Genomic DNA, 15,120 nt, shown 5'->3' on the forward strand with positions numbered 1-15,120 from the left:
ATTTATGAACATATTCAACTTGTCTAAGCCTTCTTTAATTTTACCATTTCTTTTTTTTTTTTTTTTTTTTTTTTGCGGTACGTGGGCCTCTCACTGTTGTGGCCTCTCCCGTTGCGGAGCACAGGCTCCGGACGCGCAGGCCCAGTGGCCATAGCTCACGGGCCCAGCCGCTCCACGGCATGTGGGATCTTCCCGGACCGGGGCACGAACCCGCGTCCCCTGCATTGGCAGGCGGACTCTCAACCACTGCGCCACCAGGGAAGCCCCTTTACCATTTCTTTTTGAAGTCATGAAAATGTTCTGGAAATAGTGGTTGTAGCTATACAACCTTGTGTATATACTGGAAATCAGTGAATTTTGGGGTATGTGAATTATACCTTGATTTAAACAAAAAACATTTTCTTCAACTTAATCTCTACTTCCAGCTCTCATTTGTTCTCCCCATCATTATTAGACTTCTTGGAAGAAGCTATACACTTATAGTCCCATTCTCAGCTTTCATTCGCTTCTCTGCCCAATGTAATCTGGCTTTTGACTCCATTAATCCATTGAAACTGCCCTTGATTTTGTCTTTTTTTGTTTTCGGTTTATCAGCTTTTGGCACAGTTAATGTGCCCCCTCCCCTCCACCTTTAAAAATAACCTTTTAATTTTAGAACAGTTTTAGGTTTACAGAGAAATCACAGAAATAGTACAGAGAGGTCTCATAAACCCCTCACTCAGTTTCCCTACTGTTAACATCCTACATTATTTTAGTACAGATTTTATAATTAATGAGCCAATATTGATACATTATAATGAATAGAAGTTCATACTTTATTCAGACTTCCTTAGTTTGTAGCTAATGTCCTTTTTCTGTTCCAGGAGAGCATTCAGGATACCACATTACATTTCATGATCATGCATCCTTCGCCTCTTTTGGCTGTGACAGTATCTCAGACTCCATGTTTTTAATAACTTGACAGTTTTGAGGTGTACTGGTTAGGTATTTTGTAGAATGTCCCTGAATTGGGACTTTTCTAATTGTTTTTCTCACACTTAGATTGGGGTTATAGGTTTTTGAGAGAAAGACCACAGAGATAAAGGGCCATTTTCATCACAACATATTAAGGGTATCAACATGACTTACCATTATTGGTGTGAACCTTGGTCACTTGGCTGATGTAGTGTTTGTCATGTTTCTCTACTGTAAAGGCACTCTCTACCCCTTCCCCCTTTCCATACCATAGTCTTTGGAAGGAAGTCATTATGTGGAACCCACACTTGAGGAGTGGAGAGTTTGCTCCACTTCTTTGAGTTGTGAGTATCTACATGATTTGTTTGGAATTCTTCCACCCTAGATTTGTCTCTTCTCCTCCATTTATTTATTTATTTAGATAGTTAATTCTTTCTTTTTACCAGTATGGACTCATGGATATTTAATGTATAGTCTGGGTCATAGTCCAATACTACTTCAGTTTTTTTGCTCACATTGTTAGGACTATGGCCATTGGGAACATTCAGTTGCTTTTCTGTGTCCCTTTGACTTATTTCCTGCCCATTCCTCAGATCAGCCATTTTCCGAAAGAGTCCTGATTCCTTTTTTATAGAGAATGTTGTTAGAAATCAAGGTCTTGGTGCTAAGCGAGCTCATCGTTACTGGGGTGGTGTCTTTCTTTTTGAATAACTGTTTTTCTTTGTGTCTGTGATACCACACTTTATAAGTCCTTTTTTTTTTTTTTTTTTTTTTTTTTTTGTGGTACGCGGGCCTCCCTCTGTTGTGGCCTCTCCCGTTGCGGAGCACAGGCTCCGGATGCGCAGGCTCAGCGGCCATGGCTCATGGGCCCAGCCGCTCCGCGTCATGTGGGATCCTCCCGGACCGGGGCGCGAACCCGTGTCCCCTGCATCGGCAGGTGGACTCTCAACCACTGCGCCACCAGGGAAGCCCTATAAGTCTTATAGGAAGCAGTACAGTGTAGCGGTTAAGAACAAGGGCTCTGGAGGATGAGGGTGTAATCTTGGTTGCACTTCTTATATTCCACCAAATGTGTAAATCTGAGTAAGGTGATCTCTCTAAGCCAAAATGTCCACATCTGTAACGATGCAGATAATAATGGTAAATTGCTCATAGGGTATGTAGGGATTAAATGAGGTAGTGCACGTAAATCACTTAGAACAACACCTAGCACACAGTAAGCATTCATTAAGTGCTTACTCCTTTTCCTCTTGTTAATATTTTCATCTTCCTTTTTGGCCATTCCCTTCAGTCTACTTTCCTAGCTCTTCTTTTGTTTGTCTTCTAAATGTTAGTGTTCCATGGGGTTTTTGTCTTAGTTTTTTTCCCTCACCTTGTACATTTTCCCTAGGCAATTTCATCTATTCTCACTGCTTTTACTTTGTATATGGTTGTGTCTCAAATCTGTACCTCCGGCCCAAACCTTTGTCTTGAGTTTTTGTATATTTAACTGCTTATGGGACACCTTCATTTAAATAACTTATATGCATCTCAGACTCAATCTGTCCATAATTAAAGTGATTATTTCACCCTCTCAAAACCTACTTTTCCCTTTTCTTTATCTTACTGGATAGTACAGTAGTACCTTTCACCCTTTGCCCAAACCAGAAACTGAAGCATCATCTTTGACTCCTTTTTTGACCTCTCTACTCCCAGTGAAATCACTTACAAGACTTGTTGATTCCAGCTAAATATCTCAGTTCTCCCCACCCACTTTCTCTATTCCATTGCTATTATCTTAGTTCAGACTACTATAAACTATTTCCTGGATTACTGTAGCTATTTTACTTGCTTTGAGATTTTATTTCTTTCTATTTCATTCACTGTACTATAGCTACATACTTTTTCTCAAACACAAATCTGAACAAGTCTTACAGAGTTAAAAAAAACATTTTTTGTTCCTTATTGCCCTCAAGATAAAGTCCAAACTCCAGTTTAAAAGATCCTTCATGATATGGTTCTTGCTTTCATCTTTAGCCTTATCTCAGACATTTATGCTTCTGCCACACTGAACTACATTCTTTCTGTCTGTCTGTCCCTCTTCTCCCTCCCTCCCCTCCCTTTTCTCTCTCTCTCTCTCTCTCTCTCTCTCTCTCTGTCTTTCTGTATTCTCTTCTCTGTACCTATAATGCCATACCTCTCTGACAGCATCCTCACTTCACTCCTGATAGATATATATTTCACCTGGCTAATTTCTGTTCATTCCTAACATCTAAGTTTAGGTCTTATACCCACTTGGCCCATAAGCCTCTAGTACTCTCTACTTATCCCAATTGCAGTATTTATCACACTGGACTTGAATTTTACTGATTTACTTATTGGTCCCCACCTGACTCCATGAAGTCAGAGACTTTTTTATCTTATTCATCACTGTTTCTCTATAATAGATATTTCAAAGTAACTATTCCATAGTAGCTGTCCCAAACTGGAACTTTGTTGAAAGAATGTGTGTCTTTCCTTCTACCTATAATTCCCTTGGCCACTGGGCAAATTCCTATTTATGTTTTAAAATCTAGCTGAGCATGAATTCCTCTGTACCTCCTTGTTACTGAGCCTCCTTTGTGTTAACCTTTGGACCCTGTACATACTTTATGATTGTCCTTATCACATTATATTGTGTTTCTTTATAAGATTGTCCTTTCTGTTTTTTTACTAGACTCTGAGCTCTTTAAGGGCAGGGTCTTTTTTTTATATATATAAATTTATTTATGTTTTATTTATTTTATTTTTGGCTGCATTGGGTCGTCGTTGCTGTGTGCGGGCTTTCTCTAGTTGTGGTGAGCGGGGGCTTCTCTTTGTTGTGGTGAGCACGGGCTCTTGTTGCTGAGCATGGGCTCTAGGCGTGCATGCTTCAGTAGTTGCAGCACATGGGCTCAGTAGTTGTGGCTCGCGGGCTTAGTTGCTCCGCGGCATGTGGGATCTTCTTGGATCAGGGCTCGAACCTGTGTCCCCTGCACTGGCAGACGGATTCTTAACCATTGCACCACCAGGGAAGCCCAGGGTTTTTTTTTCATATTTTTGTCTTTAGAGTCTAGCTTGGCATCTAGTGCAGTTATATATATTCAGTAAATTTTTAAAAGTTTATTTTTTATTGAAATATCTCTCTCTCTCTCTGTCTTTCTGTATTCTCTTCTCTGTACCTATAATGCCATACCTCTCTGACAGCATCCTCACTTCACTCCTGATAGATATATATTTCACCTGGCTAATTTCTGTTCATTCCTAACATCTAAGTTTAGGTCTTATACCCACTTGGCCCATAAGCCTCTAGTACTCTCTACTTATCCCAATTGCAGTATTTATCACACTGGACTTGAATTTTACTGATTTACTTATTGGTCCCCACCTGACTCCATGAAGTCAGAGACTTTTTTATCTTATTCATCACTGTTTCTCTATAATAGATATTTCAAAGTAACTATTCCATAGTAGCTGTCCCAAACTGGAACTTTGTTGAAAGAATGTGTGTCTTTCCTTCTACCTATAATTCCCTTGGCCACTGGGCAAATTCCTATTTATGTTTTAAAATCTAGCTGAGCATGAATTCCTCTGTACCTCCTTGTTACTGAGCCTCCTTTGTGTTAACCTTTGGACCCTGTACATACTTTATGATTGTCCTTATCACATTATATTGTGTTTCTTTATAAGATTGTCCTTTCTGTTTTTTTACTAGACTCTGAGCTCTTTAAGGGCAGGGTCTTTTTTTTATATATATAAATTTATTTATGTTTTATTTATTTTATTTTTGGCTGCATTGGGTCGTCGTTGCTGTGTGCGGGCTTTCTCTAGTTGTGGTGAGCGGGGGCTTCTCTTTGTTGTGGTGAGCACGGGCTCTTGTTGCTGAGCATGGGCTCTAGGCGTGCATGCTTCAGTAGTTGCAGCACATGGGCTCAGTAGTTGTGGCTCGCGGGCTTAGTTGCTCCGCGGCATGTGGGATCTTCTTGGATCAGGGCTCGAACCTGTGTCCCCTGCACTGGCAGACGGATTCTTAACCATTGCACCACCAGGGAAGCCCAGGGTTTTTTTTTCATATTTTTGTCTTTAGAGTCTAGCTTGGCATCTAGTGCAGTTATATATATTCAGTAAATTTTTAAAAGTTTATTTTTTATTGAAATATAGTTAATTTACAACATTGTGTTAGTTTCTCGTGTACATCAGAGTGATTCATTTATGCATATATTCTTTTTCACATTATTTTCCATTATAGGTTATTACAAGATATTGAATATAGTTCCCTGTGCTATACAGTAGGACCTTGTTGTTTATCTATTTTATATATAGTAGTTTGTATCTGCTAATTCCAAACTCTTAATTTATCCCTCCCCTCCCTTCCCTTTTGCATACTTAGTAAATATTGAACTGCAAGAGCTTGTTTTGCCATAGCATTTCCAGACTTTTAATGCAAATATTTATTTATCTAACCTTTGAGAAATGTGTAAAGCAGGAACTTACCTTGAATGCTTTTTGAAACAAAGTGTTAAGGTATTCAGTGAGGAAGGTTTCTGAGCTTTTTGTCTTAGGGCATTTATCTAAGAGTTGGAGGTCTAAAAGTTACATAATTAATTAAAGTAAGAACAAGCCTGAAGATGATTATATTCCACCATAACCAGGCGAGTAGCAGAGGATTCGAAAGCAGTTGAGTATTCGTATATCCTTGTGATAAATCATGTAATTGTGTATTATTTTTTATTTTATTTTACTTTATTATAAATTTATTTATTTAGTTAGTTATTTTTGGCTGTGTTGGGTCTTCGTTGCTGCGCGCGGGCTTTCTCTAGTTGCGGCGAGCGGGGGCTACTCTTCATTGTGGTGTGCGGGCTTCTCATCATGGTGGCTTCTCTTATTGCAGAGCATGGGCTCTAGGTGTGTGGACTTCAGTAGTTGTGGCTGTTGGGCTCAGTAGTTGTGGCTCTCGGGTTCAGTAGTTGTGGCTCGTGGGCTTAGTAGTTGTGGCTCAGGGGCTCTAGAGCGCAGGCTCAGTAGTTGTGGCGCATGGGCTTAGTTGCTCCGCAGCATGTGGGATCTTCCCGGACCAGGGATTGAACCCATGTCCCCTGCATTGGCAAACAGATTCTTAACCACTGCACCACCAGGGAAGCCCTGTATTATTTTTTTAAATGAAAGAAAACGATACTGTAACTCAAGGCTTCATTATCTATAGTGTTGAAAGCCCAGCGGAACCTTTGTTGAAGATCAGGGATTCCTTCATTATCTGAGAGGTACATGGTGTTTCTTGGGCTATATCTTTGGGTGGTTCTGGCATGTGAAAGAGGCCATATTTGCCTGTAAGCTGTATGCGTTTCTCAGGCAGCTGCTGTGGGCTGAATTACTTGTGTCCCTGCAGGTAGATGAGGCCTGCCATGTATCCTCCTCTTGCTACTTTATGTCCTCAGCAGAGCTAGCAGTGCCACCTTGCCAGCTCCTTCATTGCTTGCACATCAGATTGAAAATATGTGTATCTTTACTCACTGCCAGTTTCACACTGTCCAAGAGATTGCAGTAGCCTACAGCTATGGAAATGACAACCTACTGAAAGGAATGCAGCAACTCAAAAGAGGGAGTATCCCTGGATAATCAGATTCCTCCTATGGAGGCAAAACTAATGGGAAGATAAGAGAGAGCATGATGGGAAGAAAGAAGAATGGAACTCTCAAGAGGATACAGTTGGAACACCAAGAAAGTTGTTTTGGAACTAAAAATATATTCACAAGTCTTGAATCTAAGGAAGATTAAAAACAAAAAAGTGGCCAAAGATATACCATGAGCAAAACAATATTGATACTAAATAAATATACTAACAACCTCAAGCTATTAAAGGGACAAAGAGAAATATTGTATTGTGATGAAAGGAACAATCTACCCAACAATCCAGTTTTTAGGAAATGGGCAAAACGTATGAATAAACAGTTCACAGAAAAATATTAATGGTTCTTAACACAGATAAAAAGGCACTCTATCTCATTCACAAACCATACATAATTTAAAATTACACTTGAGTACCATTTTTCACTCTATAAGGCTGGAGAGTGTTAAGAAGTTTGATAAAACACTGTTGTCAAGGGTGTAGGATAATGTGCTCTCTTATACTGCTGGTGGGAGCATAACCTTTATGGGAAGCAATTTCACAGTATTTATTAATTTAATATTCACATTTCCTTTGACCAAGCGGTCCCAATTTTAGGAATGTATTCTACTGATATGTTTATAAATTTGGGAAATAACATTTAATCTTTGTGGTATTGTATGTAATAGCAAAATATTGGCAACAGTGTAAATCCAGTAAGATCTGGCTAAATAAATTATGTTCAATACATATAATGTAGTACTATGCAGATGTAAAATTGGGAGTGAGAAAGCTATGTACAAGTATGGAATGATCTACAAAGACACATTAAGTTAACAAAAGAAAAGTACAGAACAATGTGCTGAATAACCATTTGTTTAAAAAGAAGTGACATAACAAACACACGTATCATGTTTCTTGTAAGGATACACAAAGACTTGACGTTCCTTATCTGGTAGTTAGAGAAACAGTATCTTTCACAGAGAAGTTTTAATCTTAATGAAGTCCAACATTAAAGCCCCTTTTTTTTTTTTTCATGGATCACACTTTTTGATGTTGTATCTATAAAGTCATTACCACACTGAAGGTCAGTTAGATTTTTCTCTTATTTTTCTTCTAGGAGTTTTACAGTTTACATTTAGGTCTGTGATCCATTTTGAGTTAATTTTGTGACAGGTGTAAAGTATGTGTCTAATTCTTTTTTTTTTCTGCATGTGGATGTCTGGTTGTTCCATCCTCATTTGTTGAAAAGACTGTCCTTTCTCCATTGAATTGCCTTTGCTCCTTTTTCAAAGTCTAGTTGAAAGTATTTGTGTAGGTCTTTTTCTGGGCTCTCTATTCTATTCCACTGATCTGTTTTCTTATTTTTTTGCTGATACCACACTGCCTTGATGACTGTGAGTCTTGAGGTTGGGTGGTATCAGTCCTCCAACTTTTCTTCTTCAATATTGTGTTGGCTATTCTGGGTCTTTTGCCTCTCCGTGTAAACTTTAGAGTCAGTTTGTTGATATCTACAAAATAACTTGCTGGGATTTTGATTGAGATTGCATTGACTCTGTACATCAGTGGGAATAACTGACATCTTAACAATCTTAATTCTTCTATGCATAAATGTGGACTTCTCTCTCCATTAATTAGATCTCTGATTTCTTTCATCACAGTTTGGTAGTTTACCACATATAGATCTTATACATATTTATTGGATATATCCTTAAGTATTTCATTTTTTGGTGCTAATGTAGATGGCCTTGTGTTCATAGTTTCAAACTCCAATTATTCATTGTTGGTATGTAAGAAAGCAGTTGACTTTTATTTATTAACCTTGTATCCTGCAACCTTGCTATAATCATGTATTAGTTCCAGGATTTTTTTTTTTTTTTTTGTAAATGATACTTTTGTTATTGGTGGTGTCTTTTTTTCTTCTTTTCTTTTTTCTTTTTTTGGCCATGCTGCATGGCATGTGGGATGTGGGGTCTTAGTTCCCTGACCAGGGAGCAAACATGTGCCCCCTGCAGTGGAAGTCTGGAGTCTTAACCACTGGACTGCCAGGGAAGTCCCTGTAAATGGTATTTTTAATTTCAATATCCAGTTGTTCTTTGCTAGTATGTAGACACACAGCTGGTTTTTGTATTTTTTGTAGCCTGCTCCCTTGTGAAACTTATTTCTAGTAATTCTTTTATAGATTTTTTAGGATTTTCCTTATATACTCTCATGTCATCTGTAAATAAAAAGTTTAACTTTTCCTTTCCAATTTGTATTTCTTTTTCTTTCCTAATGTCACTGATTAGGACTTCCAGTTCAAGGTTGAGTAGAAATGGAGAGAACAGAAGTCCTCGCCTTGTTCCTGATCTTAGGAGGAAAGTATTAAGTCTTTTATTATTAGGTATGATGTTAGCTGGTAGAGTTTTCATAGCCACCCTGCATCTGGTTGAGTAAGTTTCCCTTCTAAGTTTTCTGAGTGTTTTGATAATGAATGGTGGTGTTTGGTAAATGTTTTTTTTCTGCACCTATTGCAGTGATTATGTATGGTGGGAGTAATTTTAGCCCATGAATATGGTGAGCTACATTGATTTTTTTTTTTGAGCTACATTGATTGATTTTTACATGTCACAAAAACTTTGGATTCCTTGCATAAACAGCACTTAATTTTTTAAAAATTAATTAATTAATTAATTTTTTGGCTGCGTTGGATCTTCGTTGCTGTGTGTGGGCTTTATCTAGTTGCGGCAAGCGGGGGCTACTCTTTGTTGCGGTGCACAGGCTTCTTATTGTGGTGTCTTCTCGTTGCAGGGCACGGGCTCTAGGTGCGCAAGCTTCAGTAGTTGTGGCACATGAGCTCAGTAGTTGTGGCGCACAGGCTCAGTAGTTGTGGCACATGGGCTTAGTTGCTTTGTGGCATGTGGGATCTTCCCAGACCAGGGCTTGAACCTGTGTCCCCTGCATTGGCAGGCGGATTCTTAACCACTGAGCCACCAGGGAAGCCTAACACCACTTAATTTTGAGAGGAGCTTATGAGTTCTCCATTTGGAGAGTATTGTTGATTAGAGCCTGTTTTGTACTATTTTTAATCCCTTATAATCTAGAGATGATTCTGGAATCTCTGTGTAACAGCAGGGAACCAGTTGCGGTTAGACAGAGTACATACGTTTATAGTGGAACCAATTGTTCAGGTTTTGTAATGTTTTTTTAAAAGGTCTTCACAGCCTGGAAACAGGAATAAAAGAAAGCATTTTGTGGGTAAGGCAGTAGGAAGAGAAGGAATTCAGAGTTTTCCCAAAAGTGTTGCTGGAATGGCTCCTTATAGGGACCATATGAATGCATCTGCTAAGAAGGGAATGTGAGAACTTACCTTTCTTGATGAGAAAAAGTTTAAAAGGAGCTGGAAAGGTGAAAGGGTAAGGAACTGGTGTTAGAGATTATTTCAGTCCTCAAAATCTTAAAAAGAGAGTAGCTTGTGTATTTTGGAGTCATATGTTTCATTAAAAAGGCTGCTAACGTTTGCCCCATTTTAAAAAAAATTTTACTTAACAAATTTAAGTCCTCAAATATCTAGTAAGCTTTGTTTTATTTTATATTTCTTTGAACAGTAGGTATAAGCGACATTTGGTTGCTATTTCTATGAAAATTCTTTGGCAGGCTTCTAAATCTGAGGTCATGTTAGGGTAAGTTTGGCCTCTCTTGCTGTGTGAGGCTTACTGAGAGATTGTATTTTAATAAACACAGTGAATGGTTCTGGCTTTGCCTTTTGAATCTGAATTTGGTTTCAAGGTATTTAAAAATATCTTAATGATCTGATAATATACTAACCCATTCTACAAGTAGTTTTATCGACCTGTTCAATCCAGTAGCTTGCTTTTCCTGTAAGACCCGTGCCATCTGATCTTTTTCTCTCTTGTATTTTTCTGATCTTTTTTTCTCTTGTGTTTATCTACAAGTTTTATTTAAATAATCATGTTTAGTTTACCATACTACATAATTAAATACTAAAATTAAATAAGAATTATCTTTTAGAAATAAAAGTTAAGTTCCTGATTTAAAACAAAAAATAAAGGAAATATTAAAATGTTTTTAAATAGACTGTGCTTACTACATCTTTTATCTTCCTGTTAACTGCTTTCGCAATGTATATTGTGGTTAGGTAGAATTACATAACTTTGTTCTGTGTTTTGATTGCATGTTGTAGATTCATAAATAATTTTGATATTAGGTATGTTGTACCTGAGACCAAATAAAATGGCTTTTTTCCCCATTTTTAAATATACATTTTTATTCTCTATTCTGATAGTTAATATAAATTGCTTTATTATAGAGCATGACATGATGATACCTATTTTTAATATCTTGAAATAACTAGTCACTATTTCTTATGAAAGGATGATAAATGGATATTATTCTTTTTGGAGGAAAGGATATCTGCCGTCTTGTTTCTGTAGTATTTCAAAGTTCATTTTCAGTGAATCAGCTTGTAACTTAGTTGGCAGAGTAGAATACTGTTGATGTTAAAAGGTCCTTCTTGGGGCTTCCCTGGTGGCGCAGTGGTTGAGAGTCTGCCTGCCGATGCAGGGGACACGGGTTCGTGCTCCAGTCCGGGAAGATCCCACATGCCGCCAAGTGGCTGGGCCCGTGAGCCATGGCCGCTGAGCCTGCGCGTCCGGAGCCTGTGCTCCGCAAACAGGAGAGGCCCGCGTACCAAAAAAAAAAATGTCCTTCTTTATGTGATTTCTTATTTGCTAGGTAGTTGGAAAATGGAGTTGATCTAATTGCCTGTTTTTATTTCCTATTTCTATATGGCTCACTGTCTTCTAGAAGAAAACTTTTCCACACCTTTAACTTAGCTAGCCATCTTGCTTACTATTGGTAACAACTATTGGTACTGGTTAATTTCAAACCCACAGCACTAAGGGAAGACGATAATTTTGATTGTTAATTGGAATTTAGTTCTAAAATCAACTTCTTAAATGTTTTCTTTTTTTGAATTTCCTCATTTAAATTTATCTTGTTTATGACCAACATAAAATTTGCATGAGTTGCCAAATCTAAAAGCAAAATATCAAAAATCATGCCTTAAAGTTGTTTAACAGCTTTGTTGCCAACACAGTGTTTTGGCAATTTAAATTGCAAATGTTATTTAGGAAGGATTAAATTGCCTCTTCTGAATTTAACCTGGTTTCTCCTCTTCTTTATAAATTACATAGTAAATAAAAATAGTAGCTGTGTCTTCAAAAAATACTAAATAGGAAAACTATTAAAAGTTGCTAAAATTTTACTAATTATATTTCTTTAGGAGTTTTTTATTCATTCTAATGAAAACACGTTGTATTTTGCTTCATGTTGTAAAGTAAGTTTGATATATTTGAAAAGGCTCAGGTTTTGGAATCATTGAAGCAGAGCTTCAAATTTCAGCTTTGCTATTTACTAGATCTACAATTGATAACATCGAAATATACTAAATCTCTGTCTGATTTTCACATTTGTGCTTTGGTGATTGTAATACCTACCTTGGAGGGATTATATTTTCTCATTTGACTCTCATGTGTAAAGCTTTATGCATAATACTTAGCATATAGTGGGTGCTCAATAAAATATTAATTCTCTTCTTCTTTACTTCCTTCATTGTTCCTTTGATATTTGAGCCTTTCCTATCATTGTATCAATTATGTAGAAAATGTCTGCAAGTTGCTGGTTAAATTACTGAAAAAGACCAGCCTGAATACATTTAATTACAAGCTGTATTTTGAAGTAAAAGGAAATTGCTATAAGGATTTACTGGTAATACAAATTACTTCTTTCATTTTCTGCCTGTGAAACTAATTAAATCCAATTTTTTGCATATCTCAGAATAAGCTAGGAACTGTTTTGTCATCCCTTTCTTCAGTGACATCCTTTACATCCCCTTTAGTGAGTCCATTTGGGATCCATTAAAGTGTGACGAGTAGCATGACTGACACTGCAGACATGTAAATCACAAATCTAAAAGAAGTGGAACGAAGATGAAAACATTTATCTAACACGAAGGCCCTCAGTCTCTCAGATGAGCAAAGTAGCAATTAGAATAATAGTTTCTAAAAATTATTTATCTTTTTTCCATTCCCTGATTAATAAAGGTGATGTTTTCTTAGTATGCCTGGAGGTTTAGAGTGCTTTAGTCCAGTAGTTCTTAAATTTTAGCAAGCAACAGAATCACCTGGAGGGCATCTCATAAAGATTGACTCCAGAGTTTCTGATTCAGTAGGTCTGGGGGAGGGTCTGAGAATTCATATTTCTAACAAGTTCCTAGCTGAAGCTGATATTGCTAGCCCTGGACCACACTTGGAGAATTACTACTCTAAGGGTATGTAGAAGAAGTGGGGATTAAGCAAAAGAGATAGAATCAGACTGACTTTTCTGCCTAAGATTTTTCACTCAATTCAGAAAACTTTTTCCAGTACCTTCTATGTGTCTAGTACTGCGGTATCATCAAGTCTGAGACTTTCAAACCATAGATTTTTGCTTTACAAAAGGACTCTGCTGCCTAAGGAGCACTTCTAAAAGAAAAGACGAGTGAAGAAAGGAGGACAGGCTATCCATTTTGTTGCTTTTTCAAACCTCTGTCCTCATGTTATAGCAATATTTTTTATTTTGCTAATTTTAATGCAAAAACATTGGCTCTTGTAATTCTATCTCTAGGTATCTCTCCTAAGGAAGTAAATTTTGACTTATAATTAATATAGACAATGACAGAGATATTTATCATAGCATTGTTTGTAAATAGCAAAAAAGCTCACACACAGAAGTATATTACTAGGTGATTTTAAAGTAAATTGTGTTTGTATGTATATGATAGCTAAATTTGTAGTCATATTTTGCTTATGAGGAACCCTCTCACACACAGAAGTATATTACTAGGTGATTTTAAAGTAAATTGTGTTTGTATGTATATGATAGCTAAATTTGTAGTCATATTTTGCTTATGAGGAAAAACATTTTGAAAATAGAAAATGCTTAATACACATAATTATTTTATGTAGGTATGTTTTGATATAATTTAACCTCACATTTAAGTAAAATTGTATGTATTCTATGTTCTTAACTATGTGACATTTATAGAAAAATGAGGAAATACATCAAATTACAGGTATCTTTTAGAAAATGAGATTATGATTGATTGGTACTATATATTTTCTGCATTTTGTAATGTATCCCGAATGGGGTATTTACTTTTGTAATGAAAATATTCATGTCGTATATTTACATATATATATATATCAAGTTTTAGTTGAAATATATAGAGAAAAGTACAAATATAGGTGTACAGTTCAGTGAAATTTCACAAACCAGCACTCGAAACTAGAAGCAAAATACCAGCACCCCAGAAGCATGCTTTGTGCTCCGCTTGAAGGCTAAGTGCTGTCTTGACATCTAACAGGATAGACTATTTTTGTCTGTTTTGGTGCTTTACATATGGAATCATACAGCATTTATTCTTTGTGACTTGCTTTTCTTGCTCAGCATGTTTGTGAGGTTCATCCATATTGTATGTAGTTGTACTTGATCTTTTCTCATTGCTACGTAATAGTCCACTGTGTGACTAAACCATAATTTATTTATTCATTCTAATGCAGTTGGGCATTTGGGTAGTTTTCAGTTTGGGGATATTACAATTAGTGATCTCACAATATAATTTTAAAATACCGAGTCTGTCAAGTGTATTTTCGTAAATGAATTTTATTTTCCTATTACCTTATATTATAATTGAAGTTATGTTCTCATATGAAAATTCTTCAGTAGAATGAATTTAAATTTTTTGGCAAAGACAGATAAGTTGATAGACTGTTGGCGATTGTAATCAGGAACATTACTAGACTCAATACTTTTAAAGCACTACACAGATTAAAAAAATTTTTTATTAAATTAAATTTATTTTTTTATACAGCAGGTTCTTATTAGTTATCCATTTTATACATATTAGTATATAAATGTCAATCCCAATCTCCCAATTCATCACCCTCCCTGCTGCTTTCCCCCCTTGGTGTCCATATGTTTGTTCTCTACATCTGTGTCTCAATTTCTGCCCTGCAAACCAGTTCATCTGTACCATTTTTCTAGGTTCCATATATATGCATTAATGTACAATATTTGTTTTTCTCTTTCTGACTTACTTCACTCTGTATGACAGTCTGTAGATTCATCCACATCTCTACAAATGACCCAATTTCGTTCCTTTTTATGGCTGAGTAATATTCCATTGTATATATGTACCTCATCTTCTTTATCCATTCATCTGTCGATGGGCATTTATGTTGCTTCCATGACACGGCTATTGTAAATAGTGCTGGAGTGAACATTGGGGTGCATGTGTCTTTCTGAATTATGGTTTTCTCTGGGTATATGCCCAGTAGTGGGATTGCTGGGTCATATGGTAATTCTATTTTTAGTTTTTTTAGGAACCTCCATAGTGTTCTCCATAGTGGCTGTATCAATTTGCATTCCCCCCAGCAGTGCAAGAGGGTTCCCTTTGCTCCACACACTCTCCAGCATTTGTTGTTTGTAGATTTTCTGATGATGCCCAATCTAACTGGTGTGAG

The 15,120-nt window shown here is 36.8% G+C and overlaps 1 protein-coding gene across 9 annotated transcripts in view; it reads left to right on the plus strand.

The window, feature by feature from the left end:
* Nucleotides 1-15,120, plus strand: part of TFDP2 (transcription factor Dp-2) — a 178,917-nt gene that overhangs the window by 53,177 nt on the left and 110,620 nt on the right. The window contains exon 2 of one of the 9 annotated variants that reach the window (XM_028489123.2): nt 8,845-8,939. The exons of the other annotated variants lie outside the window; for them this stretch is intronic. The gene's annotated coding sequence lies outside the window, so the exon portion shown is untranslated. The remainder of the gene's footprint in view (nt 1-8,844; nt 8,940-15,120) is intronic. 9 annotated transcript variants of the gene reach the window in all.

This window comes from Physeter macrocephalus, chromosome 1 (assembly GCF_002837175.3).
Source record: "Physeter macrocephalus isolate SW-GA chromosome 1, ASM283717v5, whole genome shotgun sequence".
Classification (NCBI taxonomy): Eukaryota; Metazoa; Chordata; class Mammalia; order Artiodactyla; family Physeteridae; genus Physeter; species Physeter macrocephalus.